This window comes from Mus pahari, chromosome 11 (assembly GCF_900095145.1).
Source record: "Mus pahari chromosome 11, PAHARI_EIJ_v1.1, whole genome shotgun sequence".
NCBI classification, from domain to species: domain Eukaryota; kingdom Metazoa; phylum Chordata; class Mammalia; order Rodentia; family Muridae; genus Mus; species Mus pahari.
In genome coordinates, this window is record NC_034600.1 from 36795685 (window position 1) to 36802602 (window position 6918).

Sequence of the window (6918 nt, forward strand, 5' to 3'; positions counted from 1 at the left end):
TTGGCTCATTAAAAGTCATGATCTGACCCTACAGGACTTGGCCCTGGGCCCTTCAGTGTGTCTCCACTTACAAGGATGAAATTCAAAGTTTTGAAGGGGTGCCATATAGCATTTCCAAACACAAAACACATTCTATTCTTTTGTAAACATCCATATAGTCCATATAACAACTTAGGGGTTCATGGGAATTTGGGGAAAAGAGACATGAATACAGAGAACAGCGCATCCATGTGCTCTTGACTCTCAAGGAATAGCTTATGCATGAGGAGAAACGGGCTCTTTACTGTACACTCAGATCATGAATATGTCCATATTTAATAAGGTGACTCAAATGCCAATATTCTAGTCATTCATCCACCTACAGGGTTCTATTTACAATAGCTTTGTTGATTTTGCTCTTAGATATTTATTTTTATAAGTTCTCATTCTTGATTATATTTTCTAAATCCCATACTCTTGAGTTTGGTAACTGCAACTCAGATACCCACATGTTTAAACATATAAATCATTGATGATTGTGTGGATCTAGTTTGAAACACATAAGCACTACTAATGTTGTTTTCAATACTCAGTGGAGAGAGTAAACTTCTCAAAACATTGATATTTATACAAGTAAACACTCATGCCTTCTTTAACAATAACTACTGAATAGATCAAACTAACAGTGTGAATATGATTACACCCTGATTGGGTGAGAATCCTCTGTGGATATGGTGTGTAGTAATAACTCATATCCCCAGTTCTGTTCATAATAAAGAAGGTAAACACCTAATTACTTATCATTAACTCAAAATCTTGCTGAGCAAAAATTTTAACTCTTGCCTTTTGTTAATAGTAAAAGTCAGACACTAACATCATTCACAACTACCTGATAACAGCAATAAAAAAGGTGAGTTTCTGCATGTTTGGCCCTCACTGCCAAGACTCTGTGCTCCAGGTGCTACGTGGTGGAAACTTGAACCTCCACTGAAAATTACTAGCAGATAATGGGCAAAAAACTACTTAGCCCAGAACCCGGCAGGCACTATATAATGCCTTCCCATCTCCCCTCCAACCTTATTAGCTTACCTGATTGTTATTATGTCTTATTCCCTCAAGCATTCACACTTGAAGTAAAACACAAACAAGCTCTACCACCTCAAAAACCTGTATAAATAAGCCAACTCTTCTACCCTTTTCAGTGTCCTGCATCTATACAACCCAGGACACAGGTTCCCCCTTAGAATACTGTGAATCCTCTGCACTGAGTGATAGCCCCCCTTCATTTCGGGAACCTCTCCTCCAGGATACCCAAGGCTCTAGGTATCACCTGCAGAAGAGGACCTTTTCCTCCTGAGCATAATCAAGGTCAGTGTCACATACATATCCACATACATATACATGTACATGAAACTTGGTTATTATAAAGAAGAAATATGGCCTCTGAGTATTCTAATGGCCTCCGCTCTGGTTTGTAGTTTTCATGTAAAGGTTTCATACAGCCACTCAACAAATAACAAGCATCAAGTAAAAAGATGAATGAAGAATGATTTAGAGTATGAGCTCTGCATTGTGCCCTTCACTACTTCATTGGGAAAGGAAGACTATGGGAACTAGGGTCTAGCTCCTAGGCAGAACCACACCTCTGTGCTCCTCAGCCTCTATTCTGTTGCAGTGACATTCAGTCAAAGTACATACACCTTGAGGCAGGTACTCTGACTGACAGCCATGGCTGCCCGCTGTGGTACAGCTGTGTTGTATCTATCACACTCGACCGCTGTTAGATAAAGGACATGCCAGTGGTGACAACCGTAAACACTCACAATGACTGTTCTTCCTGACATTACTGATGCAGGGCTTGGAAGATTTTCAAGCTGGGTTCTGCCAAGGCAGAGGTTCCCTTCAATCTATTTTGTCTGAATCAAGAACTCAGCGCTCTCTCACTACAACCACCTTCTCTCGTATAACACATAGAGATGCTATTCAAGAAGTTCCGTAAGAGAGCTTTGTAAATAAAACAGTATGTGCAAAACATGTTTTCTCGTATGTTTAAAATACGTTCCTGGGACTCCCAACTATAATGGCAAACAAAATGTAAATATATTAGCATATCATCTTGACTTTTTCCAGTCTACTTCCTATTTTTTTTAATCCACTAAATATTATCTTTTGTTCCTGGTTCTTGGACTCATATCCCATTTCAACTTCAAAAGTTGTACCCTTTTCTCTGTGCAGTCTAAAACTTAAATAGAGTAAGTGGAGTTTTTTGTTAACATTTTGTTTTGGTTGGTTGGTTGGTTGGTTGTGGGATTTGATGAGGCAACTTATCCCACTTTGTTTTAGGACAGAAAAACAGTCACAATATATAATCCATTACTGTATAAAGTTAGCTGAATCCATAAAAAAAAATTCTCAACTCTCAATTTTAGACAAATTGCTGATCTTTTCGGTGGGGAAAACCTTGAAAAGAGTAAAATTTTTAGGGTCAGTTCACCACCAATTTTTTAAAACAAATGTCTAAAAACATTCAAGATAATCGCCAACACAAAATAGCTAATGTGCTTAGAATAGTCTCTCATTGTGACTCCTGGTATAAGGGACGTCTTCTCCTTTGCATGAAAAAGAAAAGAAACTCAAGGTGTTTAGAAAGCAAGGAGATTTTCAAATAACCACAACAATAAAAATGAATGGTCAAGTGTGAGAGAAGAAAGAAAAATACAGATTGAAAGGGTAGAAAGAGAAAAGACATTGTAAATAGATTTATAAACAAAGGTATCTTTTAGTCTCTAAACGTTTGTCTTTAAAATTACTCATCGGCTTTTCCACATACACTGCTGTGCAGTGGGTTTTGTAGCCACAGTGTATGGAAAGAACACCCTTAGTCCTCATGAGAAGCATCTGAGTAGTCACCTTGGGATCCTGACTTCTTCGGTATTGAACTACACTGGTTTTCAGTGTAGCTTCTTGCTTTCTGGACTCTTCACAGGTTCATCAATAACAGGTTCATCAATAACATACTGAGGAATAAGGAGACTCATGTTTAGCTGTCGCACATATTCATTCACCTGGAGAAGGAAGATATGTTACTTTTGACAAGGTGAAGATGCCTGCTCAATATCTTGCTCTAATGGATTTACCTATTAGGATGAGTTCATTTCTACCATGCAATTTTGATTGGAAGCATAAAATTTAAATTAGCCAACTACAGTCTAGCTTGCAATGACATGTGATGAAAGTAGCATTGAACTTAGCTCTATCACCCGGCTTGGAGAATTCACTTTAGACTCCAAATTTGAAAAATCAATGGAAACTGCATATGCAGGCAAACAAGGAAGGTATCTGTTACAAGTCTACTACCCTGTCTGTGCACATTTGTAGTGAGCACAAGGCTTTAGTTAGCAACCTGCCATCTGCGGTGCAAGCTAAAACCAAATTGACTCCATATAGCTTCCTGATAGAAGAGATGTTTATAAATGTTTCTGTAGGTTTTTTTTTAAAAGAAAACTAAAAAAGAAAAAAAACAATAATAAAAAAAAGAAAAAAAGAAAACTATTTTTCAAAAAAACACAAATGGAAGATGAAAATCACCAGTTTACAACTGTCCTTCAAAGCACATGTGTTCACATCATAGGAGTTCATAGCACAATTAACTTTTATTATCTCTAGTCACTTCAGGACATTGAAACTTGGGGATGTCTCCATTGGTGTGGAAGATATGAGGATCAAGCAGTTCAGAAATAGTTGGGAGAAATGATCGCCATGTCCCACAGTCCACAATCCTATCTCCATAGATCTGTAGCAATACCATCTTTGCAGGATCAAAAGCAAACCACTGTAAGAGGTAAGTGAACTTTCTAACTCCATATAGAACATGACTCCTGTTCTAAGCCAAGCCAAATACCCCTGTACTGATTTAGTATAAAATGAAACCCAGGGCCTTTCACACTTCTTTACCAGACTTCTGCCCAAAGTGATACAATCATGGCATCCTGCAGCCCAGCAGTTTTGTCACCATGAGGTCATATTTCAACACATTTCTTCACAAACAAAGCTAAGCCACATTATTTATGCTATTGTATAAAGAAGTTCTAATTAGATGTCCATTTTCATTCAACTTCTAGTAAAACTCACATATAAATGGGCAGAATATTTGGTTGTTTTTTCCCCTGGTTCTAGCTACTAAAATGAACTTTGAATAAAAAGATGATCTAGTAAAACCATTAAGAATTATTTTTGAAAACTAAATAGACAATAATGCACAGATAACTAGAGAAATAACGTAACACATATATGTCATTTTCATATCAAAATAGAAATATGTTACCTGAGGAATCATAAGCAATAACCTTGAAGTTTTTATAGAAATTTGAATTTTTCACACCAATTATATTACTAAAAATGAAACTCATCAAATATTTCCATTAAACACAGTCTCTTTAGTTCAGTTAATATAAACAGAAAAAACACAGTAGTGTGACATCTCTCCAACCTCTATACTTACTTTAAAATCGATATTATAATCCCTTTAATTCTCTACTGTAAAAAATGGGAACTTCAGGGATCCTTTCTGATTTATACTTGTGAATTTAATTTACATACTATAGCTTTTAAGTTCATAAATACCTCTAATTTAAAAGATTGCAAATTTCTTATACTAACTTGTCTACTTACTAGGTAAGCTAAATAAACAATATTATGTTTTCTTTTGAGAGATAAACCTAACTCATTTTGACTTAGGAGAAAACAGATTTCATGACAGTGTTTATTCTTCATTCTGAGCATGTCTATTATACTAAATGTACTCAGGACTTCCAGCTAGATACTTTTTCACAAACGTAGTCTCTCATATTGCTCTTTCTTCTGAATGGGGCATGATCATCTTCTTCTTGATTCTGAACAGCTATGACAAACCACAAGAGTTCTGTATAAGACTGGATCCATTGACAGCTTCTCCTGCCTGAAAGGCAAGATGATGCTAACCCCTTCCAAGTAATAAATAAGAACTTGAGAATTTCTGTGAAAATGGAACTCTTTGATATAGCCATTGATAAGTTGGCCTTGTCCCATTAATAAACTCACAGTAATAACTATATATATATATATATATATATATATATATATATATATATATATATATGTATGTATTACTAGAATCATCTTTGGGGATTATCATTGTACTTTATGTTTAGAGGTATTCTCCTTCAAAAATTTATACCATGCCTTGACTGTTATACATATTCTCCATCTGGATTTCTGTACAAGTTCCAACACGCCCTGTGTAGAAAACTATGAATGTTAGGCAACTAATAAATACTAGTACAAAACGACTAAGTGCCAAAGGCGAAAGTCCTAAAAGATGAGATTGACCTGTGATGGAGGGGATGCTTCAGTTTGCTTCTCTGCCAAACAAAAAAGCAACTTAAGGGGGAAAGATTTTATGTGGCTTACAAGTTACACTTCCCTGGCCAAGGAAACAAAGGCAAGAGGCACTCATGGGAGGAACCTAAAGGCAGGAACTGAAGCAGAGAACATGAGAAAATGCTATTCGCTCACTTGTCACCAAGGCTTACTTAGTGAGCTTTCTTACACTACCCAGGACCACCTCTCCAGAAGTGGCACAAACCACAGTGGGATTGACCTTCCAGCATCATCAATTAATGAAGAAAATGATTCACAGGGATGCTCACATTCCATTCTGATGGAGGTAGTTCTTCATCTGAAGTTCCCCTTTCCAGGTAACTCTAGCGTGTGTCAAGTTGGCAAAATCTAGTAAGATATGGGAAGAGATTTAGAGATGGATGAATATAGTTCAGAATGTGTGGCAAACAAAAGAAGACAATCTTTATCTGGACTTAAAAGGCAGATATTAACTCTCTTTCATTTCTTAGATAGGAAAAGAATCCTAACTATGGTAAACTTGGCTTTCTATTAGATTTTACCATTTTCCCTAAGTTGGCCTTTAGCAATGATTACCTGGCCATAGGCACTTCTAAGTTAGTAAATAATTTATATCATTCTACTAAACACTCCTTAAATAATGGTCTCACTTGTAAGTTGTCTCCTAAAACTGATGAAACAAGAGTTAAATGGGTTGTGTCATGCCGTGTCAGGACTATATAGGATGCTATCTCTTAGAAGAAGAATGTACCAAAATTCCCTGGACTTTCAATTCAGGGACAGGTTGTGTCATAAGCACAACTAAGACTTTGAATGTGATGCTAGCCCCAAGAGAAATTACAGTGACATATTCTGGCTGACTAATACCAATGTTTGTACTCCTAGTCACTCTGACTAATATTTTTCTAGGATCTAAGTGACTAGCTGACATTGCCTCTTCTGACTGATATTCATTAAGCCATGCACTAAAGTACCATTCTTATTGGGGAATATTGTGATGCTCCATTTTATAGAAGTACTAGCTATTCAGTTTCTATTACTCCCTTCAACCGTCCATGTTAGGGAGTAGAATAAATGGTTATTAACATGCTTACCACACGAGAGCTGGATGAAGCATGAGCATTTGAAATCCAAGCACTTGGAGGCAGAAATAGGCAGAGCCTTGAAGCTCATTGGCAACAAGCTTAACAAAACTGGCAAGCTCCAGGTTCAAAGAGAATATCTTCTCAAAAGCGTAAGTGGAAAGCAACTGAGAAAGACGCACGATATTGGCCTTTACCATCCCCCATAAAGAGAGAGACACACAGAGAAACAGAGACAGAGATAGACAGAGAGAGACAGAGAGACAGAGAGACAGAGAGACTGCCATGAAAATATTTACAAACTATGCACCCAGAGAAAAGAAGGAAGAAGAAAAATGGAAGAGGAGAAGGAAGAGATGATGATGATGATGGTGATGATGATGATGATGATGATGATGATGATGATGATGATTTAAAAGTCCATGTTTGACTATTTGGCAGATATAATTCTAAGGCAGAC

At 36.8% G+C, this 6918-nt stretch overlaps 1 pseudogene; it reads right to left on the reverse strand.

Annotated features, from left to right (window-relative positions):
• Positions 1-6658, reverse strand: part of LOC110328869 — a 37841-nt pseudogene extending 31183 nt beyond the window's left edge.
• Between the last annotated feature and the right edge of the window lie 260 nt (positions 6659-6918).